Here is a 7,827-nt window from a genome sequence, read left to right on the forward strand (position 1 = left end):
TGGTGATGGAGAAAAAAAAAATCAAAACCCAAACTGGGTCAGGCAGACAGTAGTAGGAACAATAAGTTCTGTCTGCATCTAATCGCAGCTGAAACCCTGTTAATCAAAACCAAGTTGTGTTTCCAAAAGGAAGTGGGAGGTGAGCTTTGTGCACTTCCAGAGGTAGTAACAGTCAGATGGAGGGGGTTTTCAAGTTTGGGATAAGGTCTCTGCTTTGGCAGCTGCCTCCCTGAAAGCTCCCTGGCCAGAATATCAGCAGTTTGCTAAGTACTGACTCTGGGTTTCAAAGGCTGGTGAGGATCCCCATTTCATTTCATAGATCCCCAGTCTGGGACTTGAGAGGGTCCAGAGTCCATCCAGTCCAGTGTTTAGCTCCTGCATGGCAGCGCCAGCATTGGAGCCATCCTACCTTCCACCCCCTGCCCATCAGGTGGAGATGGTTGTCTGGTGTCTCACATTCCCAGCTCCCTTCTTAATTTGGATTCTGGGAATGCTATTTCCTTAGGGCGTGGGCAACACTGTGTGACTTCCAGGAATATGCCAGCAACTCCCGTCTCTCCCATGCTGGTTATCCCAAGCCAGTTGTGTTTTGGGGGGAGGGTGAGCACCACATTTCTTTTGGATGTTGATGAGAACACTTTTACCTTCTCAGCTGAGTGGCCCAGAATGAAATGAGTGCCTGATGTGTAGAGAGGGCTACTTGAGGGGGTTTATTTATGAAAGATGTGTGGCTCGCCTACTACTCTGACCTCCTGATCTGTGATCACACACTTCTCATGCATGGTAACATTTCCTCACATTTTACAGATGACTTGCTAATCACAATACATGTATATAGGTGGCTGTGACTTTTAACAAGCAATGTATTTTTAAAGGTATGGTGTAGTTACTGTTGTGAGGGTTTCCTCATATTCTGCTGGTTAATGCCAGTTTTCCTAAAATGGAGTATTAGACAAAAGGAACTTGTGCATAGTATGTTGTTGATTGTATTAGAAAGAAGGCGAGCCCCAAAACCATGGGTCCTGGTAGAACACAAAGGATACTCGGGAGCCAGACAGCAAGGCAAATATCTTTACTTCTGCAGAAGGGTGTGCAGCCAACATAGGGTAAGCACGCACACTGAGGGGAGAATTCCTCTTGGGGTTTTATCCCTGACGCATGCCATCTGTCCCTTACTCTTGATTGGTCAAAATTTAGGCTCACATTCTTGAGTGATTGGCTAATTTAAAGGAAAAAGTGACCTTTGCAGTTTCAAAATGGCGGTTGCCTAAGCTCCCTTCTTTGACAGAAAAGATTACTAGTTTATTCTCACAATTGTCAGAAATTAAGTATACACTTTTTGGGGATCTACATCTGGAATGGCAGTATTAGAAGAGCTCTGCAGATCTGCTCCTCAGCAAAACAACAATAATTGGTAAATATTGTTTTAAGAAAGCAATCAATTAAAATAATAGGACAATTAAAATGTCCTAAGTGTTTACAGCAAATAAGGAAACATTTATTCAAGAAAATCTAAATTTTAGTAACAACAGCAAGAGTCTGTGGCACTTGAGTCATGACCCACTCCTTCCCTTCCAGCTCAATAGGACAGAAGCTATTCTCTGCCTGGGTGTGGCCAAGAAGATGTGGCTCCCTGTCCCCAAGTTTCTTCCTGGGACGGACAGGCTGCCAGCATTTCTCATTCCTCTCAATCTCCATGTTGTAGATGCTAAATTACAGGAAAATGTAGCCAGCCCTACTCATGGGGTGGAGGCTCTATACCAAGCTGAGACTACTGGGGCCCCAGTTGTCCTCTGGCACCCCAGTTTGCTCATAGGGTAGAGGTTCAATTTCAGAAGAGTCAAGCCAAGAAGATCAAAGGCTACTGCTCCACCCAGGACTCATCATAAAGTAGGGTTGTCCTTTGAGCGATGTGGGCCCTTGTCCTTGATTTTGACTCCAGAGCAGTGACTCAGAGAATTTGCCAAGGAGGAGAGGTAGGCCATAAGAACAGAAAGCTCTGAGGTGTTCCCCCAAGGTACTGAATTCATTCATAACAGAGCGTGGGGATGATCAAACCTAAGGGTGCGCTCAAAAACAAGGAGATTTTGGTGGTAAGCATCTAACAAGAGCTGGTAGCTCCATGAAAGCAACAGTTGAAACTGTAGGCTAGAGATAGCCAGGGAGAGAGACTGCCAAGGTGAACCCACCTGGGGTCAGAACAAACCTCAAACATTGATCTCAAAAATTATCCTACAGAAAAGCCTTAATTTAATTAGATCAGGTTGTTCAGTAGTTGATGCCCCAGGGCCTTGTCAAAAAACTGTAGAGCAATGACCAGCAATTCATGGAGCCTATCACAATTCATGTGACAACAATAGAGGCAGGCAGCCTAACAGATCAGGGAAGAGAAAAAGAGCCCTGATAAATCCATTGCGGTCCCAGGGAGATTACACACATTCAAGGCAGTGCCCCCTGGGGAGCAGCATTAGAAGCTGCATGCTGTGGGTGAGGGATGGGGGAGGATAGACTTCACTGAACCAGTCTAGCCAATTCACTGAAAAAACTAAGCAATCAAAGACAAGCCTGAGGAGGGGGACCAGTATTCAGAACTGCTACCATATATTATTGAAAGCGTCCAATTTTCACAATAAAAGGATAAGACATGTAAAGAAATAGGAAAGTGTGATGGAGAAAATAAAAGCAACAGAAACTGCCTGAGAGAAAGCCCAGATGTTGGATTTAACAGATAAAGATTTTAAATCAGCCATTATAAATACAATTGACCTTTGAACAGCATTGGTTTGTGAACTATACGGGTCCACTGGTATGTGGATTTTTTTTCAATAAATAGTACAGTCAGCCTTTGGTATCTGAATGTGTTGCGTCCATGGCTTCAACCAACTATGATCAACAGTATTTTCACATTCCCAATCGTGGCTTTCCAATTACAGATTCCCAGTTGCACGTTGAAAATACTGTTTTCCATCCATAGTTGGTTGAATCTGTGGATGCAAAGGTCCAGATGTAAAGTAAAAATTTATACACAGATCTGTGACTGCATTGGAGTGGGGTGGGGGCCGGCACTCCTAACCCGCACATTGTTCAATGGTCAACTGTATATTTAAAGAACGAAAGGAAATAATGCTTAAGGAAATAAAGACAGGTATTGTGACAGAGTCTGGTCAATTAGAGAATATCAATAAAGAGACAGAAAGTGCCCTGGCTGGGTGGCTCAATTGGTTGGAGTGTCATCCAGTACACCAAAAGGTTTCAGGTTCAATTCCCAGTCAGGGCACATACCTATATTGTGGGTTCAGTCCTCGGTTGGGGAGCTTATGGGAGGCAACACATACCTCTCTCTCTAAAAATCAATGAACATATTCTTGGGTGAGGATAAAAAAAGAGACAGTAAAAATCAACCAAGTGAAATTCTGGAGTGAAAAATTCATTAAAGTGTTATAACAGTAGATGTCAACTAGTAGAGGATAGAATCACTAAACTTGAAGATAGAGTTATAGAGATTATACAGTTCAAATGATGGGGGGTTGGGGATGAAGAAAATGAGCAGAACTTCAGAGAAACGTGGGATACCCTTAAGCACACCAACATACACATGATACAAGTACTAGAGGAGAGCACAGAGAAAGGAACAGGTAAACATTAGAAGAAATAATGGCTGAACACTTTCCAAATTTGATGAAAAACAATCTACATATTCAAGAAACACAATAAATTCCAAGTAGTATAACTACAAAGAAGTCCATACTCAGGCCCATCATAGTGAAAAAATGTTGAAAGAGAAAGAGGAAAGCTAGAAAGCAGCAAAAGAAAATTGACTGAGATTGTACCAGGAAGTCCCAGTAAGATTAACAGCAGACTTCTCTTTAGGAATAGTGGGGACCAGAAGGTGGTGGTATAGCATAGTCAGCATCTTGCAAAAAAACCCCAAACCATCAACCAAGGATCTCATATCTAGCAAAACTGTGTCTCAAAATTGCAGACAAAATAAAGACATTCTCAAATTAAAAAAAGAAAATAAAAGACAAAGTAGGCTTTGTTGTCAGCAGACCTGCCATTATAGGAAATATGAAGGAAGTTCTTCAGGCTGGAAGCAGATGACAACAGGTGGTAATTCAAGTCCATGAAAAGACAGTGCCAGTAAAGGTAATTATGTTATTTTAAAAGATAATGTAAGTGCATTCCTCCCCCTTAATTGATTTAAAAAGCAATTTTGTAAAATAATATATATACTGGCACACCTCATTTTATTGTGCTTCACAGATAGTGCGTTTTCATTAATATCGAAGTAAGACCCTCCACTAGCAAAAAGATTATGACTTGCTAAAGGCTCAGTTGATGGTTAGCATTTTTTAGAAATAAAATATTTTTAATTATGATATATATCTTGTTTTGTTTAGACATAATGCTATTGCACACTTAATAGATCACAGTCTAGTGCAAACATAACTTTTTATATGCACTGGGGAACCAGAAAGTTCATGTGACTTGCTTTATTGTGAAATTTGCAGTATCTGTGGTATGCCTATATATAATTATATGTTGGGCCTATAACCTTTAGAAAAGGAATGTATTTGACAATAGCAGCATGAAGGAGACAAATGAGAGAAAAGCTGTATTGGAATAAGGAAATTACACTGCATTAGGTAACTTGAATCCATGGGAAATAATGAGGAGAACCAGAAGTGGTAATGAGAAGGTTAATATAACAAACTAATACATGCACACTTTCCTCTCTTCCCTCAGCTTCTTTAAAAACACTATGTATATATAATGATAACATTTATTTTGAGTTTGTAGTATATATAGATGTAATATGTGTAGAAATAATTAAATAAAGAGGAAGAGGGATGATATATCACTATCATTGGAATTGTGTGTGTAAAGGAATGAAAGGTTACAATAGAAGATAATGCCCATGGCCTGGGCAGCTTTGTTGTGAGGAGCAGATGACAGAGCAGAGGACACACAGTGCACACCTCTTGGGCGCTGCACAGTGTAGGACAGCAGATTGGGCCCAGGGCCACATCTGAAGTGCCCAGAGTTTGTAATCTGCCCGGGATCAGATAGCTGAATTAAAATCCGAACCAGACCAAGAGCAAGGGCTCTGACTCCACATCCGTTGTTACCGTGCCATTTCTCTGCCTCTCGTCTGTGGTTGATGGATGGGCTGGGCATAGGCACGGCTTCGCTGAGAGATGCTGCGAACTTTCGGCCGCGTTGCTATTAGGAGCTCCGGCCCAGTGCAGGGTCTCTGACTGACCCAGGACTTCCGTTGCCTTCATCCATTAGTGCCTGCTCCCTCCTGCATTGTATTCTGCACAGATCTGTGTTTGCATCTGGCCCCGTCCAGAACCTAGTCTTCACTGAACCCTGGCGATGGTGCTGGATGATAGTCCTGGGATGTTGGGTGGGGCCCGTGTTGGGCTGATGGGAACAGCATTCCAAATCTGGTGGAGGCCTGCTACCCGGGCCTCCCGTCGGGATCCGAGCCTGCCCTGAAGGAGGCAGGGCCTCAGGTGGCTTGCAGATGGCTTGTTGCAGCTAGCTTCACTTTTTAGTGTTTCTAGTAATTTCTTCTAATGGGAGATGGGAGCAGTTCTAAAAATGAATTTTTAAGGTACATTTCCCCTGATCTCTTTATTACCCAATTTTCAAGAATGTTAAAAATAAAAGTGAAAGCACAGTAGAGATTTTAATTAGTTTTCTCTGTTCTTGCTCATGGCAGTGCTAATTTTAACATAGTGATATGTGACAGGGAGATATTTCATGGGGTCTTTGTTCTCAGTGTCTTCTCTACATTTCAGAACTCAGCTGTGAATTTTGGAGAAAAAGAAATGATGACAGAAGTACCTTTTGATGTTTTTCTTATTATTTGGATATCTGATTGTTAGCATTTCTAAACAAAGGTCGAACCAGCTTAGGAATCTCTGGAGCAGCGGTTCTCAACCTGTGGGTCGCAACCCCTTTGGGGGTCAAACGAACCTTTCACAGGGGTCGCCTAAGACCATCGGAAAACACATATATAATTACATATTGTTTTTGTGATTGATCACTATGCTTTAATTATGTTCAATTTTCAACAATGAAATTGGGGGTCACCACAACATGAGGAACTGTATTAAAGGGTCGAGGCATTAGGAAGGTTGAGAACCACTGCTCTGGAGCAAGGTCACAGTGACAGAAAGGGACGCTGGTTCTGGCAACTCTGAGCAGTCTCTCCACTGCACACTTAGGTGAGTCGCCTGGGAGGGCTGGTGAAGGCAGAAGGTGGCCCTGGGGGTAGGTATTTGCTAATAGACCTGGCACTGAAGGCACTTACCAAGTGGTCTTCTTATTTCCTTTTGTGGTTGTTGATTTTGGCTTTTGTTTTGTTTTGAAAAACATACACATTTAACTTTGTCATTGTCATTTAAAGCTTGATTTTATAAAACACCAAAAGATAATTTTTGAGAGTTCTGTATCACTGGAATTTAGACAATAGAAATAGTGATATAGTTTTGTAGGTGTAAATTAAAATTATTAAAATCAAATAATTGAAGATTTTCTTAAAATTAGGAAATTATACAAATGAAATAAAAGGCAAAAGGACCTCATAGCAACATTTTGTTATTGTGGATTATCAATTACTTTAGGCCTAAACAAAGATTCCACATATTCAGACTTCTTTTGCTGTGTTTCATATTTATGTATATTCTGAATCAAGCCACTTGACCAAAAAGTCTGATTTAGGAAGACATTGAGCTCTCGAGCAGAAGTTTTCCATCTCCAGTTACCACCTTCAAAGGAGTTGACATTAATGATAGTGCTGATGTAGATCCCTTTTGAACAGTGTGCAAAATTTATGTCAATCCTATGGGAAGTTAAACAGGTACCAGAAAAATGGGACAATTATGCGCATTTCAGTAAATGACAGTGTTGCTTTCCCCACTAAAAATTAGTCAACGGAATAAAACATGAACTGCAGTTGACTTGGTTTCAGGAAATACACATTTGAGAATTCCATCACGGTTCTTGTCCCATCTCCAGTCATGGACAGGATTTTGTAGGCCACTGTGCTGTTTGCTTTGTGGATTGTAGTTGTGAAGGAATGCAGGTGGACTTGCTCTGAATTGGTGATGAACTGTGGTCCCAACTCTTCCCACTTTTTAGGTACAACTACAGCTTTGTATAAATCAGTAGTTCAGATGAATAAGACACTCCCAGTAGTAACAGAAATGTCGGTAGCTGTGATCTGTCTGACCACTGAGCAGATTTCACCTTGGCTAGCTTTCTGAGGATTTTCTCTAGGTGCACTGTCGCCTTTGGCCGTCTCGTCACACTCAATATCAAACTGTCATCTTCCAAGCACCTCCCCACTTTCAGTATTCGAGATGACTACCACATGTTTCTGAACTGAACACTCATATAATCAGTCTCTCAGTTGTTCCACCACAGTGTTTGGGTATTTCATAAGCTCAGGATCAGTAGTTACAGCAAGGTGAGTCCGTATTTCTGCACTTGAGTAAAGGTTTTAGACGGATAAATGACACGCTGATATAAAATGCTGTTGATGCCAAATGAGAGGAACTCGGCCATGATATTGGCACTTCCGTGTGGACCCACCGACATGGCACGTACCCACCACAGACAGCTACCACAGGGCCCGCAGCAGCTTCCCGCCACTGGTTTCAAAAGTAACCTGGGCCCTTGCTGGTTTGGCTCAGTGGCTAGAGCGTTGGCCTGCGGACTGAAGGGTCCCGGGTTCGATTCCAGTCAAGGGCACATGCCCGGGTTGTGGGCTCGATCCCCAGTGGGGTGCGTGCGGGAGGCAGCTGATCAATGATT

At 42.2% G+C, this 7,827-nt stretch overlaps 1 pseudogene; it reads right to left on the minus strand.

The window, feature by feature from the left end:
* Positions 1–6,937: 6,937 nt before the first annotated feature.
* Positions 6,938–7,611, minus strand: LOC102423610 (annotated as a pseudogene).
* Between the last annotated feature and the right edge of the window lie 216 nt (positions 7,612–7,827).

This window comes from Myotis lucifugus, unplaced genomic scaffold (assembly GCF_000147115.1).
Source record: "Myotis lucifugus unplaced genomic scaffold, Myoluc2.0 scaffold_210, whole genome shotgun sequence".
In the NCBI taxonomy this organism is placed as follows: Eukaryota; Metazoa; Chordata; class Mammalia; order Chiroptera; family Vespertilionidae; genus Myotis; species Myotis lucifugus.